General features: G+C 45.0%; 1 long non-coding RNA gene across 1 annotated transcript in view; it reads right to left on the reverse strand.

Moving 5' to 3' along the window:
* Positions 1-239: 239 nt before the first annotated feature.
* LOC307210127 overlaps positions 240-24,853 on the reverse strand; it is a 106,282-nt gene continuing 81,668 nt past the window's right edge. The window contains exon 2 of the long non-coding RNA XR_013835848.1: positions 240-1,255. This is a non-coding gene — a long non-coding RNA (uncharacterized lncRNA). The remainder of the gene's footprint in view (positions 1,256-24,853) is intronic.

Consider the following 24,853-nt stretch of genomic DNA (forward strand, 5'->3'; position numbering starts at 1 on the left):
TTCAACATCACTGTTGAAGCGCTCCCTGTGGTGCCGGTGTCCAGTGCAACTACCCTAAAAATGCCTCTGCCCTCATGCCTGACAGCTGTCCATAATGCCTGAGGGTGATGGGGGTTGCAGAAGGCTGCTTTCAGCTACTTTACAAGCTGAAATTTACTTTCATCTCTCTTACAACCTCACTTAGAAAAGGTACAGTTCTAATGCATTCTCACCTTATTCCAGTAAAATAATAATAATAATAATAATAATAATAATAATAATTTTATTTATATGATGCCCATCCAACTAGTATGCCCCAGCCACTCTGGGCAGCTCCCAACAAAATAATTAAAACATGAAACAATAAAACTTCCCATGCTTATCCATGCTCATTTGAGGCTGTCTTTTGTATGTCAGATGGACTCTTCGGTATAAGTATATGTGACATTATAATTATAATTTCCTTTTGACAGAAGAATGACAATTTGTATTTCCTGGGTTTCCATGTGACAACTCACAGTAAAATTTGTAAAACTGACCATTAATTCCCCAGGAACAGATTTAAATTCTGTGGGCCCCCAACACTGGGTATATATAGTCCAATTTTCTTTTTTTTTTTAAAAAAAAATGATTTTATTGATACATCAGGACAACAACAACAAAACCATCTTCTTGTTCCAATCTTCCCGTTGATCATCTGGGCATCCTGATCTTCCACTGAATCATTAAATCGGCAATGAAAGAAGAGGCATAAGAGATGCAGGGGACACTGGGAAAATTCACAGCTATTTCCATTGCCATATTTGAATCTTTCAACAACAAAGGGTGTGTGTGTGTGTGGCATATACTCCTGTTTGGACCAAATGGCTGTTCCCTTTCCCCAAGTGGTTTTCTGGTCTCTGGTGGAGGTACAGGCACAGCGGAAAAGGAGGGAACATCTGGAAACTGTAAACCAGGGGAAACAAACCAAAGTTAACTTGCTTCATTATGAACAGATACTGGTGAGGTAGCTTGACCCAGTATTCTGCTAGCTGAAGATCCCATACTCCACTTCTGCTGATCATGAGATGAGAGCTCCTCTCTTCACCAGACATCTGTTTCGGATCTTAGCAGCTGGTGGACTACAAGTCATAAGCATAAGCGTTCCTGACATTTCCAAAGAGGTTTCCTCCATCAGGTGAGGTCCTTTCTGCACAAACAGTTGGGTCTTCTGCATCTTAGCCTTTCTGTCAGCGTCCTCTGTGCACTGCTTACCTTCTTCTTTAGACATGTGATCCTACAGGAAAAGAAATAAGAAGCAATGGTCAGTTTGCTATGGAAACCATTGTGCTATTAAAAAAAACAATGGAACTACACATTCTTTCTCCCATTGACAAAGGCACTTAACATTTGACAGATGAAATAAATTATATATGTGTTTCATTTTGACATGCATAGCTCTTGCTTTAGCAGAACAATCCACTTCAATAGCAAGACTCTGGAGGGCTAACTCTGACCTCAGCTTGATATTGAACAGCCACCAAACATATGGTCGTAGAAATCGGGGATGGACAGCTGTATATTCTATCCAGGGGGATCTGTTGGAGAAAATCTGTCAGAGGAAGCATTCTGGCTATGAGCAGGGCCAAAGTCAATGACTGGCAGGTCAGAGCCCTTTCTCTTTCTTTCATCCCTGTTTTCCTCCCTCCTTCTGCTACCTTAGTACAGTGGTACCTCAGTTTACGAACAGCCCGGTTTACGAACTATTCAGTTTACAAACTCTGCAAACCAGAAGTAGTGTTCCAGTTTGTGAACTTTACCTCGGTCTACGAACGGAAGCCGAATGGTGGAAGGGCACCGGCAGCGGGAAGCCTCATTAGGGAAAGTATACCTCGGTTTAAGAACGGATTTGGTTTAAGAACAGACTTCAGGAACAGATTAAGTTCGTAAACCGAGGTACCACTATATTCCAAAATTGTATCCATCGATGCACCTACCTGTCTGTGTTACCATGTATCCATCTATGTATCTGTATCTATGTATCCATCTATGTGTTGATTTATGTATCCATATAACTATGTATTAGTGATGTATGGAAGTGAGAGCTGGACCATAAAGAAGGCTGATCACCGAAGAATTGATGCTTTTGAATTATGGTGCTGGAGGAGACTCTTGAGAGTCCCATGGACTGCAGGAAGATCAAACCTATCCATTCTGATGGAAATCAGCCCTGAGTGCTCACTGGAAGGACAGATCCTGAAGCTGAGGCTCCAATAGTTTGGCCACCTCATGAGAAGAGAAGACTCCCTGGAAAAGACCCTGATGTTGGGAAAGATTGAGGGCACAAGGAGAAGGGGATGACAGAGGATGAGATGGTTGGACAGTGTTCTCAAAGCTACCAGTATGAGTTTGACCAAACTGCGGGAGGCAGTGGAAGGCAGGAGTGCCTGGCGTGCTCTGGTCCATGTGGTCACGAAGTGTCGGACACGACTAAACAACTAAACAACAATAAACATATCTATGTATCTAGCTATGTATCAATCTATGTATCTCTGCATGTTTCTATGTATCTAGCTATCCATCTGTCTTCTACTTCTTCCTTACCAAAAGGCCTGATCACTTGCAGAGGGCTTTTGAAATTAGGCTGAGGACCAGATAAAATTAGGCAGAAGGTCCCATGTAGCTCTAGGGTTGCAGAGAGCCCATCTGTGACCTAGACTATGCAGTGAACTAGACGTGATAGTGGCAAAATTGGTGTGTTAGAAGCAAGATGCTTCTTAATTCCTATAAACTGTGTGCTTTAAAGAGCAGGCAGAGGGAGCTTGCATAACCCTTTCCCCAGTTGTGATTTTCCTCCTTGGAGCCACCAGCCCTGGTCTGGCTCCAATTCTGGAAGGGAAGATGCAACTTCAAAGTGAGGGGACATGGAAATAGAAAATCTCCCATCACTTTCTTTCACCCTTTAAATCACCACCTTCCATTTACAGGAATCTGAATTCAAACAGATGGGTAATGTCACTATAGTGGTTGGGTTCATAGGTTTCGAACCAGGTATTACAATGCCATAGATCAGCACCACAGCTACAAGCTTTACCCTTGGCCTTCTCCTTGCCATTGCATGCTGGCTTGAGTGCTGAGATCCTGGCTTGTATTAGGTTGGGTCTGAACTGGAAAACTCAAGCTGAATATGGTTTAAGGAACTAGGAATATAAACCAGAATCTAAAGCACAAGTAGCATCCAAATCATAGCCAATGTGTAGAGGGAGACTGAAACACCCTTATGAAAATGGGCAGATGCAAGTGTATCCATAGTACACATTTTAACTAGATTTCACAGTGAGCTGGGACTAATTAATTAGGAGAAACAGAGCAGCACATATTATATAGGAGCATCTGTTATGCCAGAATACTTATCATGTATGATAATGGCAGACAAGCTTGTAAGCAGTAGAAGTTTCATTCTGAGCAACCCTAACTCACAAAAGGCAGAATTTTCACAAGAGGGAGTGATTCCTTGATCGAATTGGATTCATGAGCAGCGTTCGAAATTCGCCAGGCACCAGGTGCATTTTGCACCTGGCTATCAGCCACTTGTGACCAAGTGAAGATGCCTGGGTACCAGGATGGCACCTGATGTCTCCACCATCTGGAGGAGCATGCCTGAGGATCCTTGAATCTGGCCTGTTTTCATACACAAGCAACACATCCTGTAGAATTCTATCCGTTTTATTTTCTCTGCACAATCAGAATGAAGTTCAGGAACCAAAAAGTCATATTGGAAAATACAACTTTCGATCTGCCTGGCCCCCCAAATGGCAACAAGGCATTCTGTTTTGGCAACTGTAACCCTGGTTTAAGAAGCCATTTGGCACCTAGCTTATATGTCTGAGTTTCTAACACTGCTCATGAGGGAAGGAAATATAAGAGCAAATTAAAAAGCAGGCAGTTTCTTTAAAAAAATAACCCAGATACAGATGCTTATTGACAACATCCTAATGAAGAAGCAGGTCAAGGCTCCTGAATTCTCCATTTTACCTCCGAAAAATCACTGGTGTAGTTGTGACCTTATATCTCCCCTGTCCTCTTACAGATTCATGAATCACACAAAATTAATTTTAATGCTAACTGATTACGTCCTAATGTGCTTAACAACTATTTTTCCATTTCCATTCTTTTCATTTTCTTACATCCTTGAAAACAGCATTATTAAAAGCACTCTAGTGCTGCAGCACTGAAGCTCTATTCATTCATTGGGTGGGGCGGGGGGGGAGAGATACACAGAGTAGCAGGATTGTGAGAATGAGTCCATAAATGTGGCTTGAGAAATGCCAGACTGGAGGAAGTGAGCAGGGTTGGGGGCGAGAATCTATCCTCTCCCCCCCCACCACCATTTAAAACACCATATCCAAACAAAAGGCTACTTGAAAAATGTTGGGCTAAATCTTGTATCAAACTATATTCCAAATGTGTTACGCAGTTTTGGAGTGGCACATTTTATCAGTAGAACGAAATGAAAAGAACAAAGTTTATCTCGGACTAAGCTGTGTATTTTTTTTTAAAAAAAAGAAAATAAATAAAAAATTACGAAACTTAATAAATATTCAGCCAGAAACTGTAAACACAATCCTTATGAGAACTAGTTCCAAGGAAAGTAGAAACCAAGAGAGGCAGTTTTGTCTAAACTGGCATGGAGTACGGGACACGCTGACTGTGTCGTTCCCCTAGAAACATTAGATTAGAAATAAATGAGACTTTGCCCCAGGATGCTAACACGAAATGACTGGCCACAACCACGTGGCCCTAGTTGGCACTTCCTTTCCGTTGCCTGGAAACAGCATGCGCTTGACAGAAGATGATAAACAGAAGGCCAGAGGGAAGAGGTTCTGCTTTGCCACTGTGCTCAGTAGAACTAATTCTGGGAGGGAAAGCTGAATTAGGAATGGGTGGTGGTGAAAAAGGAAATTAGCTTGGACAAATAACCGTCACACACACTCCCTCACAGGCGAAACAAGCGGGCTCTGTTATGCTTTTAGGGGCTAACAAGACATACCTTCCAGCATCTGGGCAATGTTTGACCAGCGTGAAGCCAGAGGCCAGAAACTTTAACTCTTGGACACAGTTGTGTCTGCCTATAAGTATACCTGGTTTCTTGTTGCACGCCTCAGTGGTAGGATTTAAGATGCTGAAAAATTATTTGGGTCCTAGTTTTAAATAGGCACTGCTTTTGCCATGTGGTTGGTGATCTGACTTAGGTGGTCCAAGACAAGGGGCTATCTCCCTTTCACTTTCCTTGTCACTTACTGGTAGAGAGTTTTGCTCTCTCTACTCCCCACCCACCTCTCTGCCTCACTCTGAGGAAAATGGATCCTTCCTCAGTGCCCGTGCTCTAGAAATTATTGTTTAAATTGCAGCTGGACTCAAAAGTCACTTTAGCAGTTTTGATTTTATTTTGCTGATTTTTTTTTTTTAAAAAAAGGAATTCCTAGCTACTGTGGAAAAAATGGCAGTGGTGCAGACATTATTCCTGACCACCTCACCAAAAAATGTTTCATCCTGAGGAAGGACTCCCCCTGGTTATGACAGGATGAAATTGTCTCAGTGAAGAAGTGGCTCAAAGCAACCTGCCCAACTATTAACAGTGAATTACGTCTGTCCTATAACTGTGAGGGGTAGCGATACATCCTGGGATTATCACCACTGCTTTATTCATTGAGCTTTTTAATGTCACTTTACACAAGCATTTCCAAATAGTGCCAGTGGTGATCTTTCCCTCCATGGCTCCTAGCTCCACAGTTGCGGCAGGGAGCGTCTATGCCAACCGAGGTGCAGGAGTGATGAAAAGATTAGTCTTCCCACCAGCATTTACTGCCTTCACAGTGAGAACTGGGCTCTCCTGCACCTTTAATTGGCTAAGGAAAAACAAGATACGCATCTGCCTATTCCATATTAAGTACATATCTAATTGGGACACGGGTGGCGCTGTGGGTTAAACCACAGAGCCTAGGACTTGCCGACCAGAAGGTCAGCAGTTTGAATCCCTGTGACGGGGTGAACTCCCATTGCTCGGCCCCTGCTCCTGCCAACTAGCAGTTCGAAAGCACGTCAAAGTGCAAGTAGATAAATAGGTACCGCTCCGGCGGGAAGGTAAACGGCATTTCCATGCACTGCTCTGGTTCGCCAGAAGTGGCTTAGTCATGCTGGCCACATGACCCGGAAGCTGTACGCCGGCTCCCTCGGCCAATAAAGCGAGATTAGCGCCGCAACCCCAGAGTCAGTCACGACTGGACCTAATGGTCGGCGGTCCCTTTACCTTTACCTTACATATCTAATTGGGCATAGAAAGGCTGAACCCGTATCTATCTCCATTCTCATATGGCAAATTCAGTGATAAGCCTGTTTTACTCCATGTTTCCCTAAGAATGGCAGAAGCTGAGAAATTTAAAGCCAACCTTGGCACAGCCGTTCTTTTCTTTTGTTTTCTAACTGTGCAAGCTGGAAAACAACACTCTGTTACTTCCTGCTTTAGTATTTGAGCTAGTGCAAATATTTCTCAATGAGAGTAATAAACATGCCTCTATACACACGCCCGCCCCTCTTACGGTTCTTTGCACAAGGTGGTGCAATGGCAGTGTGCGCAGCTTTTGAAGTTTCCTTGGGCTCCTAAGTATCCTGCTGCAATCAAAGCCCCATAAAGAGCAGAATTATCACAGGCCCTGCGCAGAAAGCTGTTACCTGTTATCTCACCCTCTCAGGTAATGTTGCTCCTTCTGCGGCTTGTTTGAAAGTGTGTTGCCAGGAGAGATCAAAGCTCTTTCCCGAAATGCCCCACCCAGGCTCAGACGTAGGTGCCAAGCAGCCTTCCAACAGGGGCACAGGAATGCCGCTGTGGAAGTCAGGATTTCAAATACTTGCTCCAGAGATGGCAGTAATAAATCTTTAGCCAGTTTTTTACAAGTCAAGCGTTTTCTGCCTCGGAACGAAGTACAGTCATAGCAAAAAATGTGAGCAGATGCCAAGATCCAGGGTGGAAATGTCTGCATACCACCATCACTACCGCTGCTGCAAAAAATGAAAGGTTGTTTGCGGCAACTTTTCACCCCAACTGTCTCCCATTTGGAGTTGTTATCCCCAGTATCCCAGCCTTGGAGACAGCAGTAGCTGCTGCTTCCCTTCCCATGAAAAGAGCGCACAATATACTGCAGCAAGAAAAGGGAAATGGTTCCTTGTCCACTTGGAAGTCTTCTCAAGAGTCACTTGCTGCTGCCCATAAGATTCTGAATCTTTCTGGGAACCGCTTAGGGAGACGCAAGTAGCAACGAACATTAGTGCAGCACTAAACTGAAGCCAGCTAAATTATTTGTTTGCTTTGTTTCTGACGTTTGTATACCACATTCTCCTCCAAGGAGGTGTACATGGTTCTCCCCATTTATATCCACACAACAACCATGTGAGGTAGGTCAGGCTGAGATGGAGCAGCTGGCACAACATCACCCAGTGAGCTCAGTTCCGGCAATCCTCTCAGGTGGGCGCCATTGCCATTACAGTGGTACCTCGGGTTAAGAACTTAATTTGTTCTGGAGGTCCGTTCTTAACCTGAAACTGTTCTTAACCCGAAGCACCACTTTAGCTAATGGGGCCTCCCACTGCTGCTGCGTCGCCACCGCACAATTTCTGTTCTCATCCTGAAGCAAAGTTCTTAACCTGAGGTATTATTTCTGGGTTAGTAGAGTCTGTAACCTGAAGCGTCTGTAACCTGAAGCGTCTGTAACCCGAGGGAGAACAAGGGAGGCATTCATGGTGAGTCCCGACACCTCTTTTTCTAGAAAAATATCAGTGGCAGTAGTGTTTCCATGTGAACCCTTCTCCGGGGGAACTGGGTGACAGGTTCCACATCTCTGGCCAATATGAAAGGGTACCACGCACAATTATTTTATTGGATTTATAGACCAAACCTTCCTCCGTCCCATTTCAAACAGCAAGCTGAATGTGCTTGTACATTTACACACCTACATCTGGATTGAGCTGAGTAAAGAAGAGAGAGAACCAAGAGGCACATAGCATCCTTTATCGGGGAAAATCAGGCTTATAAACCTCACGTTACTGCTTTCTGGCAAGGAGGGAAGCTTGGTTACCCAGCAGTTGAAAACTCCCAGAAACACACAGTGAGGCTAAATGATTCAGCCAATGGCCCACACATGCAGCGAGGCAACAGGGTCTCCAGGGTCAAAGAGTCCTGGCCTCCAACCCCCACGCTCTTCTTCTCTAACCCCCGAGTCACAGAGATTCCCTCAGGCCATAAGAGGAGGCGGCATAAACTGCTAGAGTTGGAGCTGGCCTCCGTACAAGGGCACAAGCTGTAAATGTGCAAATTCCACCTCAAGCAGCGGGACAGGAAGACATCCCTATCCAGAGAAAACAGCAAAAGGACCAAGAATAAAAACAATAATAATGTGGATCTAGATCTATCTGCTTGTCACAAAGTTCTCCTGTTCCTCCACCTCCTTCTATTAGTTCAGCAAAGCATGCGCTCGCTCTTCAGCACAGGGTGTTTTTTTCTGATTCAGGAGGAGGGGGAAACCCTCTTGCTGGGACTTGGAATTTTGTTTATCGGCAACTGCAAAACTGTGTGGGCAGAAAAACAAAACAGGAAAGGAAACGATTCTGGCAGTTTTCACCGTACAACATCCCCCTGGCAGCAATTAAAACTGAAAAGCCCCCCTCCCCTTAGCTGCTCTATTTTAAAAAGGCACCCCTTAATCTTGGTTCTGAGTGCAGCAGAACTATTTCTCTCCCTTTTGGTGACAGAACAATCAGGAAGCAAGCAAGCTACAGAAAAAAGCTACCTCTGCGAAGTAGCAATGCAAGATTTAGAGTCTATTAGTAAGTCAAAGCTTACTTTCCACCATATCTCAGGGCAGCTTTAGGGAGATTAAACCTTTGGGTTAACTCACTTCCCTGGCATTCTGTTTGCAGTGGATTAATGTGAAGCCAGCAGAACGAAATCTCTCTCTCTCTCTCTCTCTCTCTCTCACACACACACACACACACACACCATAATTCAAGCTTGGTTCTGAATTCACCTGCTTTTAAAGGGGGTGGAGTGGAAAAACAGAATCCCAGTGCCATTTTAGAAAGGTCCAGCAACACAACACAACACAACACAACACAACACAACACAACACAACACAACACAGCACAGCACAGCACAGCATAGCACAGCACACTACAATAGAATATCTTCTTCATGGCTGGAGATGTTGGAAGAAAATTCATGTCAAGTTCAATATCTTGTGGTGTGTGAAAAGTTTGATCCTCATGCACCCCTATCCAAGGGAATCCAAAAATATGTAGAACTCAAGGTAATGCATCGCCTGGCTTAAACACTGTGAAGTCATGGAGCAGTTCAAGCATCCACATCAAAAAGTTCACAGTAAGGGTTAGGAATAGAGGTGAAATTCAACTCAGTTCACACCTATCTACGAACTTTGCCATTTCTGAAACAATATGAGAACCTAAACTAAGTCATCCTTTGAATTTTTCAACCAACCAAAGTTTTCAAAACAAACCCAAACATACATTAGGGGAAAGTGATGGGACGCAGGTGGCGCTGTAGTGTAAACCACTGAGCCTTGGGCTTGCCGATCAGAAGGTTGGTAGTTTGAATCCCCGCGATGGGGTGAGCTCCCATTGTTCGGTCCCAGCTCCTGCCAACCTAGCAGTTTGAAAGCACGTCAAAGTGCAAGTAGATAAATAGGTACCACTCCGGCAGGAAGGTAAACGGCATTTCCATGCACTGCTCTGGTTTCACCAGAAGCGGCTTAGTCATGCTAGCCACATGACCCAGAATAACTGTCTGCGGACAAACGTCGGCTCCCTCAGCCAATAAACGAGACAAGTGCCATAACCCCAGAGTCGTTTGCGACTGGACTTAACTGTCAGAGCATAAAAATTGCATATATCAGTGAAAATAGCATACAATAATGAATTATAGTAGGTGGTATAATATGTGGACATTATTCAAAATTGCATATGAAAATGTGTTTATTAGGAGGAATGCACACTAAAATGCTAGTAATTTGCTGCAGGACTGAATTTAAGATGGGAAAATTGAGAAATAGAGAGAACCAAAATTGACAGACCCTTCCATCCCTAGTCAGGAGTCTATGAAAATGGATAGTTCTCTGCTTGACTGGGAATTAAATCTCACGTAGGCTATTATTGGAAAGTTGACTGACCAGAAAGTGGCTAAAGAAGTCAGGGAGAAGAAAAAGGTGAGCTGAAGGAACAGGATAGAGCAATCAGTGCACTGATGTTCATAGACCTGAGGGAAGGTTAAGCGGAGGAGACAGGAGCCTGGGGAACTGGTTTGGGGATTGCAAGCTAAGGAGCCAAGGAGATATAATTTTGGCATGTCTACCCCAAAGATGCAGAACTTGTGGCACTCCAGATGTTGTCGGATGACAACTCCCATTAGCCCCAGCCAGCTAATGTCAAGGAAGACAGGAGTTGTGATTTGACAACATCTGGAGGGCCACAGTTTCCTCACCATTGGTCTGGAGACTCCTAAGATGGAATCCTGTGTCTAAGAGCAGCACTGAAGGGAGAATTCTGCCAGCTGCTACAGCATTACTGCGGCATTTCTCCTGTCAATCGCAAGAAGGGCATTGAAGGGAAGGAAGTAAAGGAGAAAGATAAGGAAACCCACATGTCAGTGTGAATTTCTTCAGCTACAGGTATCTGGCCATATTTTTATTAGGTAGTAAAAATGTTTGTAGTGCCTATGTTTGCTTTTTAGGCAACAAAATCAGAATTTTGATCTCTAGAGTTGGGTAGTTGCCTCTTAGCAGATGTAGTTTTTGGCAGCTATTTTAAAACCTTATCCAGAAATTGATTGTTGGGCACTCACTGACCACTGGCTAAGTGCAAGATCATATTATATACATTGCTCAGTGTACAAATCCTATTTGACGAGCAAGGAGAGGTCATTCAAACGCCAAGCTGGAAGAAACTTAAGCAAACTCTTTATTTCCCAGGACACCTTTGGCTAGCAATTAGTTAATAAGTAACCAAGTCCCAGACAGGTGCTGTCGGCTAAGCTTTAGGAGTCCTTGTTTGGATGAAAGGTGAGTCATTTCCCTTTTATGTTGGTAAATGAATTATGTGTCATGGAAAAGACAGATCCTTTTAAGAAGGCAGCAATAACTTTTTACACACTCATCTAATACTTTCGCATACAAATTTCACAGTGAGTGATGAATGGGAATTAAATTTTACAATACAGCTTTGGCTCCATAAGGAAGGATGAAAGAGAACATCCAATTGGATCAGAACCCAATCTCCAGTTCATGTTTTTGGATGTCCTTTATTAACCCAACAAATAGGAACCGGGTTGTGCGCACATTTGTGACGTTTTCACAGACCCTACATGTGCCACCATTGCTTTGTGATTTGCTTGGACCTTCACAGAGTCAACTATACAGTCACTGAACAGCAGCATGGTTTTATTACCATGTGAGCAGACTTCCCACCCACAAACAACACCGTCCCAGTACTGTAAAAGCATAGGGGTCTGCACCTACCACCATGATTATCTTGTCATACAAAATGGTGTCCCAAAAGATTTAGCTAACTTGTGCTGAAGATATGATGAATTCCCCTTCACAACTCCCCACCAAAGTGCCCGTCTCCTGCCAGTAGCTTCAAATCAGGGCAGCACCAGCACTTTGCTATTCCTGGATGTGATGATGAGCCATCATTCGGGCAGCCCTCTACTTCCCGCAGGTTTTTAACCTCTCAAACTCTTTGCCTGGATCTGTGCCCCTTCCCCAGCCGCCATGTAAGAGCAGGAGCAAGGAATGCCAGTCAAGCTGTCCATTTTTGTTTCCCCCTATATATGGTGGAGGAAGAGCCTGAGCAATTCTGTTATTAACCTGATATGTACGCTGCAACCATCTCTGAAAACCCCTAATGCTCTCTAGCATGTTTATGTGCATGACTAAAATTGCCATCAAGGGACGCAGGTGGCGCTGTGGGTTAAAGCCTCAGCGCCTAGGGCTTGCCGATCGAAAGGTTGGCGGTTCGAATCCCTGCGGCGGGGTGCGCTCCCGCTGCTCGGTCCCAGCGCCTGCCAACCTAGCAGTTCGAAAGCACCTCTGGGTGCAAGTAGATAAATAGGGACCGCTTACCAGCGGGAAGGTAAACGGCGTTTCTGTGTGCGGCTCTGGCTCTGGCTCTGGCCAGAGCAGCGATGTCACGCTGGCCACGTGACCCGGAAGTGTCTCCGGACAGCGCTGGCCCCTGGCCTCTTAAGTGAGATGGGCGCACAACCCCAGAGTCTGTCAAGACTGGCCCGTACGGGCAGGGGTACCTTTACCTTTACCTTAAAATTGCCATCAATCTCTGTTTCAGAGACTGCTCTGCACATTTTTCAAATGAACACCTTACTCGGTGGAGAAGGAAGATTATGGTGGCAAGCCCTGGTCCTCTTTCTAGCATAGACATGTTCATAAGACACTCTGCGTAGTCCCTACCTACATACAAACAAACTATATGCATAGCCAGGGCTGTGTTTCTTAACAGGGTTCCTTGACATGCCATACTGTGTGCAAAGTAAGCAGGTAGGGATTGCATGGATGGTCCTGGCTGGGGACTGTTGCAATCCTGTCATGTTGCACACATTCACTGAATTTTATACTGTAGAGACCTGCAGGTATAAGGCTGTATTCAAATCAAATCAAATCAATCAATCAATCAATCAATCAATCAATAATGTGTAACGATCATTGGAAAAGTTGATAACCTTTGGTGGAGAAGGCGTTTTATTTAGCCAGCTTCCATTTTTACCCATTCCCCATAGTGAATGTTCCCTTACTCTCATATTCAAAGACAGGAAGAACAGCAGGCTTCGTTGCTGTATAGCCATAACCCTTTGAATTTGTCTTTTTTTTTACTGTAGGCATACCCAGCCTTTTCCACTGATACACATGCACGGTAGATGTGAGCTTGGAACTTCATTGCTATTTTACCAACACATATACCATTATGGGGACGCAGGTGGCGCTGTGGGTTAAACCACAGAGCCTAGGGCTTGCCGATCAGAAGGTCGGTGGTTCGAATCCCCGCGACGGGGTGAGCTCCCGTTGCTTGGTCCCTGCTCCTGCCAACCTAGCAGTTCAAAAGCACGTCGAAGTGCAAGTAGATAAATAGGTACTGCTCTGGCGGGAAGGTAAACGGCATTTCCGTGCGCTGCTCTGGTTTGCCAGAAGCAGCTTAGTCATGCTGGCCACATGACCCGGAAGCTATACGCCGGCTCCCTCAGCCAATAAAGCGAGATGAGTGCCGCAACCTCAGAGTCGGCCACGACTGGACCTAATGGTCAGGGGTCCCTTTACCCTTTACCTTTATACCATTATGGAATCTTAATACCGTATTTACTTGAATCTAATGCTCACCTCTTTTTTTGGCGAAATGACATTGTGATAATTAAGGTGTGCATTAGATTTGATGGCGCATTTACATTTGCCAGCAAATACTATTTTTGGTTTCAAGGTTCTGATAACTGAGGTGTGCCTTAGATTCAATGGTGCATTAGACTCGAGTAAATACAGTAGACTTGACAAGGTAGACGACTGGTGTAGTGTAGCATTTAGAGTGTTTGGCTAGCGCTGAGAAAGATCATTACTTTTGTTGTAACAAATAGCTTCTTCGCCTTGCATCATTGCTAAGAAGGCTGCTGCTCCTTTAAATAGCACATACTGTATGTGTCATATCTGAACTGACAAGGTGATGAAAGAATGAAGAAAATCCCCTTCTCCTTGGTTTCTAAAACAAGATGATAAACACCAAAGTGATGTTAGCACTGTCTAAACCACAATGGGTCTGGAGACAGCTCATTCAACCTGAGCACCTGAAAGATAACCTTGGGGCTTCTCTATTAAGCCCCCTTCCCCAGCTCCAAGGAATGAGGGGGATTCTGCGACTGCTAACCTGACAGGTGTGGTAAGTTAAAATGACCTTTTTCCAGCCGTCAGCTGTCAGCCCCTGCCCTTCTTCAATCCTGACCCAGTACCAACAAGATTCTCCCTCTGCCTACAGATGTCGCCTGAACAGAGGAGGCTTGCACAATCCAACCACATGTTCTTGCAGCTCTCCACATTTTAAGGAAAGGGGCCTTAGTAAGTCAGTTTCAGGTTGCTTCTGTGCTTCGTTCACATTTTGTCACCCAGATTTACTGAAAGGAGCTGCAAGGGGCAGCAGCTCTATTTCTCTGGTTCCACAGTCTCAGAATGTACCCATCTTTTCCCAAGCAGTGTCTTCCGGGGCTCAGCAGCTTGTCAGATGAAAGCACCGGCCTAAAAACCAGGAACTGCTGGTTCTGCTGCCATGATGCCAGCTAGACACCTATCCCAGGACATCAGCAGCTCCTGTTGCTCTGTCCCAGCTCTTGCCAACCTAACAGTTCAAAAGCACGCCAGTGCAAGTAGATAAATAGGTACAACTGTGGTGGGAAGGTAAATGGCGTTTCTGTGCACTCTGGCTTCCATCATGGTGTCCCGTTGCACCAGAAGCGCTTTAGTCATGCTGGCCACATGACCCAGAAAGTGGTCTGTGGACAAACACTGGCTCCCTCGGACTGAAAGCAAGGTGAGCACCGCAACCCCATAGTCACCTTTGACTGGACTTAACTGTCCAGGGGTCCTTTACCCAGGACATCAGGAGTGGGAAACATTTTTAGCTCTTATAGGCTACCTCCCAGAGGCCACATGCCAGGAGTGAGAGGGGTCAGAGGCAAAGGTGGCAGAGAAATGAATACCAATTTTATCTATGTAAAATAGGCTGCTTCCTACAAACACACTTCTCCTTATCCTTCATCCAGGCAGGCAAGAGTCCTTTTTATTATTCAAGGACACATTCCATCCAGACAGGGGTTTTCTTTGAGCAGGAGCTCAGGGGAACTGATCTTGAAAAGGATTCCATTTCAGCAAGCCATGATGTGGCCACACCTGTAGTTTCTTTCTCTGGCACCCCAAGCCACCTGATACGCTCATGAGTACCAGGAATCTCAGGCAACTTAGGCTGGTTGACTGGCTTGAAGACCCAGAAGTGCCTTGGCCGCAAAAGCAATCCAAGATTTGTTTCCTGGCCAGGCAGAATAACACAGGTGAGAGAAGAAAGAGGCAACACACTCTAACCATAAACAGCATAAATCAGTTTCAAGGTTTGGCAGCTAGCAAAGCAACCCGTTAGAAGTTATACAATATTTCTTCCAGGCTTTTTGGGATTAAGCTCCTTTGACTCTCGACTTCTTTTTTAGCTCTTTTCTACTCTCAGCCGAAGAGTACTCCTTCCACTTTTATGAATGAAAACCTCCTTCTGTTGCAGAGGTCTGGATCAGGTGCCAAAGATGCTGCTTCGGTGAGGCTAATTGATGCAAAAAAAAAAAAAAAAGACGTTGAGCTTTTATACCACCTGCATTTCAATCATGCCATGGCCATTAAGGTAAAGCTTCTCTTCACTAAACGATCAGGGACATTTTTGTGGGCACAGTGGTGATTGATTGAGATGGGAGGTATCAGCAGGGAGGTAAATCATATCAGAGCCAGAACTAATGAAACCTGTTGTGTTGTTCTCGGAGTTCTGTCTGGAATTCTTCCTGAAGGCGCTCCATCGAAGCCCGTTTGCTCCCACACTGCCAGCTGGAAAATCCCCAGGAGGCAGGCATCATCCCGGACAGTTTCACAATCTAAACCGAACTGTTTCACTCCTCAAATATGAGGGGGAAATGATGTCTGGCATCCTCCGCTATCCTGGGGCTGTGCATTATACAGACGGTTCCTAATGAACACGTCTAGTCTAACAGGTTCATATGAATCACAGACTTTGTCACAGGGATAGAGGAAGCGGCCTTATAACATGACAGGCCACCAGTCCATCTGGGTCAGTATTCTTGACACTGACTGGCAGCAGCTCTCCAGGGTTTTAGGCAGGGGATATTCCTACCTAGATATTCTGGGCATAGTGGTTTTCAACCTTTTTGAATCCACGGCGCCCTTGACCAACCACATTCTTTCTGTGGCTCCCCTGACACTGGGGTTCCATTACAGCAGCGGTTCTCAACCTGTGGGTCCCCAGATGTTGTTGCACTACAACTCCCATCATCCCTGACCTCTGATCATGCTGGCTAAGAATGATGGGAGTTGTAGTCCAACAACATCTGGGGACCCACAGGTTGAGAAACACTGCATTACAGGATGCGTGCATGTGGGGATTCCCCTGTTCTATATATACATACAGTGGTACCTCAGGTTACAAACGCTTTGGGTTACAAATACTTCAGGTTACAGACTCCGCTAACCGAGAAATAGTACCTCGGGTTAAGAACTTTACTTCAGGATGAGAACAGAAATCATGCAGCGGCGGCACAGCGGCAGCGGGAGGCCCCATTAGCTAAAGTGGTACCTCAGGTTAAGAACAGTTTCAGGTTAAGAACGGACCTCCAGAATGAATTAAGTTCTTAACCAGAGGTACCACTGTATACAGTTGTACCTTGGTTCTTGAAAGTAATCCATTCCGGAAGTGCGTTCAACTCCCAAAACCATTCAAAAACCAAGGCACAGCTTCCGATTGGCTGCAGGAGCATCCTGCACTCAAGTGGATGCCGCGTCGGACGTTCGGCTTCCCAAAAACGTTCAAAAACTGGAAGACTTACTTCCGGGTTTTCGGCGTTTGGGAGCCAAAACATACGAGTGCCAAGGCGTTCAAGAACCAAGGTATGACTGTATATGGTGGCATTGCAAGAGCCAGCATGCTGCTGCTTGTTTCAAACTGCAGCAGTTTGGACCTCACCCTTGCAAGCAGTTTCCATCAAAGCCCGGCTGCACACTGGGCAAGCGGTTTGCCTGAATGCACACTCATGCTGCTGCTGAGGGTACTGCCACAGCTGCCACATGGGTAGGCTATTAAGATTTTAAAAATTCCCTTTTGGGCAGGCAAGGGAAGGGTGAATGATGTGATTATGGGTTTTCTGTAAGATCTGTGGGCACAACAGAGCTATCAGGGTTGCACCTGGACAGAGCCACAGAATACTGCCCGCTCGCCCTGGCACTGTCGCTTGGGAATTTTAACTCTGTGAGGCGTAAACTGCCCAGAATTCTTAGGAGACTGTGTGCTTTGAATGTGCACACAACCTTAGAAAGAAGAGGAGTGGAGGCAAATCTAACTGCACGTTTATTTATTTTTGCCAACTAATCTTATTGCTTTTCAAAAAATTTAACAAATTAACATAAAATTAATTCAAAAATTTAATATAATTCAAATATACCCGCACATGTTTGTGCCAACATGCAAGTCCTCCAATCCCATAGTTATCCGAGGCAAAGGAATTGCCAACTTTCTTTATAGCAGCTGTACTTAAGTCAACAATCTGCAGTTGACCCTCTCCCCCCACCTCAACAGTTAGAAGACAAACATTAATCGCATCAGCTGCATCTGTGGCGGGGGGGGGGGGCTGAGTGGAGTCATAGACAGAACAGACTTTAGTTAGCAATTGGCCTGTTAACAAGAGGAATTAGTAATCCAGCTCAGACTGATACAACAAAGATCTGAAAACAGGCTGTTACCCCCTTACTCCACAAGAAGATTCAGGTTGGATGGGGCATCATGAAAGTCTCACCAAAACCACAGGAAGTGAGAGATTTTTTTCCCCTGCACTTCACTGACTTCAAGTGAGCCCAAGGGAAATGAGGCTGGGAGAGGGAGGGGATAAATTTTGATTGCATAGACACACATATGCACCTTTTGCAGTGTAACAGGAAAATTACGCATCACACCCAGTCCTATAAACAGCTAATTGCCCAATCTGATCCGGTAAATTAGCACCACAAAAGCCTGTCTAATGCACACAATGGACTCCCCAGAGTGGATCAGGAGGGGAAATTAATTCGCATCCTCCATGAGACAGGCCCGTAGGTAAGGATTAGAGAGCCAACTATGGAGGCAGGGTGGAGAAGAAATTTCACAAAACCATCCCCACCCTAAATTTGGCCTTTGCATAGAGGCAAACCTGAGCTCTTCCATTGCCCTCTCAATATGCAACATAACATGTACTAAAAAAAGAACAGAACTCTTCACCTGGGAGCTAACTGGCTCCTTTGATTTTAAAATGGTTAAAGCAGCTACAAATATCTCATCTGCATCCACCAACCACACAAACAAGTTCCTACTCAAGAACAGATTCTCTGCAGTATTGCCATTACTAGTCTACGTTTGATAGCTGTGCGCTAGAACCACTTCATTCTGTGTACAGCCTTTTCTTGATGAAACATTCATGATCTAATTTCTAGGAGGGATAAAATGGGTAGCATACCAGCATTATGCAAAGGCCATTCACATGTTGTATTCCCTTCTGAAAAATCAGGGGGGAACGGTTACAAGAAGGGATGGAAGGATCTTTTGGTTTCATTTCTTCCCCACATTAAATTCATTTCCCCACATTTCTGCAGCAATTTATGATGATTATTTTTTAAACCAAGCCTCAAAGAAATTCATCAGCATTTTAATAATAATAATAATAATAAATTCCTTCCAGTAGCACCTTAGAGACCAACTAAATTTGTTATTGGTATGAGCTTTCGTGTGCATGCACACTTCTTCAGATGCACAAACTTAATAACAATAACAAACTTTAAAAGGTAAAGGTAAAGGTACCCCTGCCCGTACGGGCCAGTCTTGACAGACTCAAGGGTTGTGCGCTCATCTCACTCTATAGGCCGGGAGCCAGCGCTGTCCGCAGACACTTCCGGGTCACGTGGCCAGCGTGACAAGCTCCCAGCGCAGCACACGGAACGTCGTTTACCTTCCCGCTGATAAGCGGTCCCTATTTATCTACTTGCACCCGGGGGTGCTTTCGAACTGCTAGGTTGGCAGGCGCTGGGACCGAACGACGGGAGCGCACCCTGCCGCGGGGATTCAAACCGCTGACCATTCAATTGGCAAGTCCTAGGCGCTGAGGTTTTACCCAAAGCGCCACCCACGTCCCTGTAATAACAAACTTACTTGGTCTCTAAGGTGCTACTGGAAGGAATTTTATTATTATTATTATTATTATTATTTTGTTTTGACTATGGCAGACTAACACGGTTACCTACCTGTAATCAGCATTTTATTTTAACTTTCTCATAATAATCACTTTTTTTCATGCAGTTTTGTCTAATTATACATTGTTTTGCAAGGACATAGGAAAATAGAAAGCTGCCTAAACTGAGTCTGACCATCGGTCCATTTAGCTCAGTATTGTCTACTCATTGACTGGCAGCATACTTCCAGGGATTCAGGCAGGGATCTCTCTCAGCCCTACCTGGAGATGCTGGGTGTTGAGCCACGGACCTTTTGCATGCAAAGCAGATGCTCTACCGCTGAGATGCACCACCTTCTCCATTCAACACATGGGAACATTCAACACATGGCTCTGAGTCACCACGTGGTGCTTCAACTCCACAATCCTGGCAGCTGCTGGGAGAGGTATGTGATCTACTTTCACACTGGCCCCAGTCCACATGTGGAATGCTATTGTTTCTATTTGTACCCCACTCTGTAGACCAGAAAAGAACTGCTGCTGCTAAGCACAACAGAAATATTACAAGATATCTTAAGTATGCCGGGGGGGGGGGGGGCAACCCAAATTAAAACCTGTACCTAAAATTGCCACAATATTGAGATGGTACCACCTTGGCTACGCTTGCTATAATGATTAAGACCGCCGCTCTAGACCAGGGTTTCCCAAACTCATGTCTCCGGCTGTTTCGGGACTACAGTTCCCATCATCCCTGACCACTGGTCCTGCTAGCTAGGGATGATGGGAGTTGTAGTTTAAAAACAGCTGGAGACCCAAGTTTGGGAAGCCCTGCTCTAGACAGAACACAGTAGTTGGAATGGTCACACTTCTGTAGCATTGACTTGTGTTTTCCATTTTTAAAAGGTGACCAATCCTTAAAGCATTACAGTTGCATGCACATCTACCTGTGTCCAACTGAACAAATGCTTTTCCATTTAACATAATGTGGCAGATTGACATGTTTGCCATCTTAGTTGTGTTTATTTTAATTGACGAGAGGAGCGCGGAATGCTAGCAGCATAATCACCTTAGACCTTAGTTTCAGCTTTCAGGTGCCTTGATTTATTGATTTGGCCAATTCCCATTTAATAGGTTCTCTCACTCAGTCTCGAGTCAACGGTATTCCCGAGGGGCCTCTGCTCTCACCTCTAAAGACTCAGGGGAGGGGAGCCAAGTGAGGCAATCTGCACTTGGGGGGCCCCAGACCAGGCTCATTAAGTTTGTTTTCCTGTTTGAAAAAGAAAACACCTTTGCAGTCTCAAGGCTAGTGGGAACCAATAAAATAAAATAAAACCATACTTTCCAAAGTGAACATTTGGTCAATATTTTGGTTTGGCAAATTAGCCAGTTGTAGAAATGGGATGGAGAACTTGCCTTCCTCCAGATACTATAGGAGTCAAACTTCCATTATCTCTGACCATTGGCCATGCTGGCTGGGGCTGATGGGAGATGGAGTCTAACATCACCTGGAGGATCAGCCAGCTCTACACCTTCTCTTGGAGCCCACGTGCTGAAGGGCCTTTTCCTCTTGTGCTCATGAACAGTGATTCTACTCTTGAGCCAATGTGACCAATGCAGAACTTCAAATCAGACCAGGCAGTATCACGTGGCAATGAAAGTAGGCGTCATTTCTGGGAAAGCAGGGAAGAACATTATTCTATTCTTTGTTTCTTTCTTTTTACAGGAGAGTTCCTTTAATGACTTTGCCAACTTTGCGTACTCTGTTTGCATATATTCCCTGCAATGTATTGAAATCTAGAATAACTACTTCTGTCCCCTTTCAAGTTCACGCTGGGAATCACACATCCTTCAAACTCCTTGGGAAGATGGAAGTGTGTGTGGCAATCTCAGAACATTCCTGTGTCAATCAGCCAAGTAGGGAGAACAATTCCTTCTGAAAGTGTCTATTGCAAGATAATAGAAGCAACCAAGTATCATGCTCACCCATGCACAAACAAGCCTGACTCCCAGCCTTCAAGAAGGATGAGAAGTTCATTTGGCATCAAGATTTACATGGAATTTGTGTTCTGCTCTGGCTCAGTGGTGTTTAAACCTGTGTTCCAACCAGAACCATCTTGAGACCAGAGTGGCTTCTGCAGTTGGCCTTCCTGTTATTTCACTGGCATTCCAGGCATTTCTGGGGGAAAGACCACAAGAAGTGCCCTGCTGGACCAGGCCAAAGGCCTACCTAGTCCACCACCTTGTTCTAGCAGTACCTAGTGGTGGTTGGTACTGCTGCAAGCAACAGTGTGGGGCTGCTGCAAGCAAGATCTGGGTGCGACAGCACTCTCCCCAGTTTTCAGAGGCACAGTGTCTCTGACAGTAGCAGTGGAACACAGTTGTTATGGCCAGTTGCCATGGACAGACTTATCCTCCATTAAATTGTCTAACCCTCTTGTAAAGCCATCCACATTGGTGGCCATCACTGCCTCCATTGGGAGCTCCTTCTGCAGTCCCTCCAAACTGTATCACGAATTCCACACTGAGAAGACCAGAAATTAATTACACTTCTGTATAATATGCATTAAAGGAAACTTACAGTGAATGAAATATGACTATGATGCATACACACACACACACCCCACCAAAAAAAGTGGAAGGATGAAAACCTGAATGCTTCACAGAGGCAATCATTTTAAGGAATTCTAAATGCCCAATGGCTTCTGAGCTTTCCTGAGAGCGTTCCTGAGAGCAGACAGTGATGAGGGCAGGTATATCATTCCAAAATTAAGGTGCCATAGCTGAAAAGGCCACAGGCAAGAGGAAACAGCCTAGTTCAGTTCCAGATTGTTTAGGTCAGAAACTGCACCTTGAATTGGACACAGAAATTAATTAGTAGCCAATAAAACTGGTACATGAGCGGCATAAATATGATCTCAACAACTAACTAGCCTCAGACAAAACGCTGATTGTTGCTTTCTACACAAAGTCAAATTTCCAGTTGGTCTTCAAAGCTAACCCCATGTACAGTACATTGCAGTAGTCCAACCTGGTGCTAACTAGGGCAGGGATGACCGTGGAGATGTTAACTTTTCCAGGAAGGGGCACAGCTGGCGAATCAGAAGGCCTTTGCGGCTATCATTCCTAACTGAATATCCCAGAAAAGTGCCATATACATGAGCATCACCAAGCTACAGACCAAGCTTCATGCCATTTGTCTATCTGGACCAGTAACATCTGACTGGTAGTGGTTCTCCAGGGATCTCAGACAAAGGGTTTTTCATATCAAGTGCTGCTCCTTGATTCATTTAATCTGGGACCTGCACACACATACACACACATTTACACTTTCACAGTTATAGACAAACAGGGCCAAACAATGGATGTTGGGCAGGATAGCCATTAGACCTAGGGCATTAAGCTCAAAACGAGTCTCTGATTTTGACACTTGAGGTTTTTAAAAAACTATTTGATAAATTTTGCAACTTGTTTGTATGCACATTGGACCAAAATGTGACACACACTCTCAGCTTAGAAGTGCAGATTTAAGCAAATAGTAGAGGTGATCTGGCAAAAGACATATTTTTTGTGTTAGCTGGTAACAGATTTTGTCATATTAAAGAGCTAAAAATATTCACAAAAATGATTAAGAAAGTGCTGGTTCTGATGGAACAAGATTAGACCATGAAGAACGTTCCCTCTCAGATCAGCTGATTCTATAAACAAGCCACTGGCTCTTTTCTGGGTGTCTTAAATAGGTTTTTGTGTGTCATCATTTTTTATTTTTCTCATGGCTAGGTCCCTCAGAAGCTGGAAATGGCCTGGGTCGCTCTAAACCTCTGAGAAGGCCTTTGGGCAAGAGGCTAGGTTCATAAATCCTGGCCGCTGAATAGATTCCTTCCATCTCAGGCAGGAGAAGACGGTCTGTGGGAACTGCCTTTCGCTTGGGAGAGTCACATTCCACCTGTGCCCTGCAGGGGTTGCTGGTGACGCTGATAGAAGCAAGTGGCTCTGAGACTTGCATTCAGACACATACAGAAACTATGCAGAATGCAGACTGACCTCTTAATCCTTAATGGGTTTCCTCCTCTACAAGCTTGGTGTGGTTTCAACCACAAAAACCACACTACAGGAGACAAAAGCAGGCAGGACCGGCCAAACAGCCTAGTGCATTGGGACATGTTGCAAAGCAGTCGCTCCCAAACATTGCATTCTGTGGAATAGGCAAAGAATCAATCAATCATTCTCAAGCACCACCTCGGTCTGCATTCAACGACTGCAAGACGGGTACCGGTTAGGTAGGGTCGGGTCAGCAGAAGGATCTGACTTCTACACCTCCACTAAGCCAAAAAGGGGCACCCCATTGAAGTCCTCCTTCCTGTTTCCTTTCAGTACCTTCTGAAGAACAGCCAACTAGTGCCAATGGGAGGTTTTTCTGTGTTTCTAACTGCAGCATGGGTGCAGGTGTGCACTAAATCCATCGGGACCCCAGCTGGGAAGAGAATGGTTAAGGCTCACATCCCTGCATGCTGCAGACCCAATTGAAATTGGAGGTACTCCACCAATCCCCTCACCTAGAATCCAATTTTTAAAATCCTCCAGCATGACTTATGCAAGGCAATTCAGGCTATTCTCAAGGGGACAACAGATGCTCTCTACCTCCCCTCCCCCCCCTTCTCTCTCTTGTTAAGAAATACCACAATTAGATTTCACTCAGGACTAGGCACTGCCAAGATGACCATGGGGACTAATTCTTCATAATCCATGGGCTGAACTCCACCCTTGCACCAGCTCAGAGCTTGCCTAGCTTCTAGAGTTACAACAGACAAAACAACTGGCATCATTTAGGATACTTGGCATGAGTTTCGGTGCAACTGTCAGTGCATCTCCCTTTCCAAAACCTTTTTCCTCAAGGCATTGGATTCAATCAAGATTCCTATCTATGGGGATTCCCTCCTTTATTCATGATTGGACACAGACATGCCCTCTGGCTGTCTGCACGCTCTCCCACTTTCAGAATGATGAAATACACTCCATGCCCACTAGAGTGGGTGTTTTCACTGAGCAGATTGGCCAAGGAGCCAAAAACACACCAGTTCAGGTCTCACTTCTCCCATGGCTTCACTATTCACAGCATGCCCACACCTCCACAGGCCAACAACGGAGAGGGAATAATACTGAAGGGTTGCTGGAAGAAAAACTCCAATGATTGATGTGAAGTGCTCTGGAAAACTCTCATGCCCTAGAGATAAATGAAGTATGATTTTGAGACACAAGTCCTGAAACGATCATCTGACTACAGCTAGTGATTCACTAACCAGAGCATAATTTTAGCAGCAGCTTTGGTTCTGAAGGGACAAAAAACACAGAGCCAGGAAGACAGCATCTTCCTCAAGTGCTGAGGAATACTCTAATTAGACCTACAGTGGTACCTCGGGTTACATACGCTTCAGGTTGCATACGCTTCAGGTTACAGACTCCGCTAACCCAGAAATAGTGCTTCAGGTTAAGAACTTTGCTTCAGGATAAGAACAGAAATCGTGCTCCAGTGGCACGGCAGCAGCAGGAAGCTCCATTAGCTAAAGTGGTGCTTCAGGTTAAGAACAGTTTCAGGTTAAGAACGGACCTCCGGAACGAATTAAGTACTTAACCTGAGGTACCACTGTACAGTGACATGACTGCCCTCAAATGGCAGTGCACATAAAATATAGGTGTGATATCCATCTTAACTTAAGCCCATTGATTTCAAGGGGGTCTCCTTTGAGTGTGGGGGCCAAGCAGGGTCAAGGATGCACAAAACACACAAGGACTCTAGGGCAGAGTTTGTATGCATACCCCTGCCCC

The sequence above is a fragment of the Podarcis cretensis genome (assembly GCF_951804945.1).
Source record: "Podarcis cretensis genome assembly, chromosome: 2".
Classification (NCBI taxonomy): domain Eukaryota; kingdom Metazoa; phylum Chordata; class Lepidosauria; order Squamata; family Lacertidae; genus Podarcis; species Podarcis cretensis.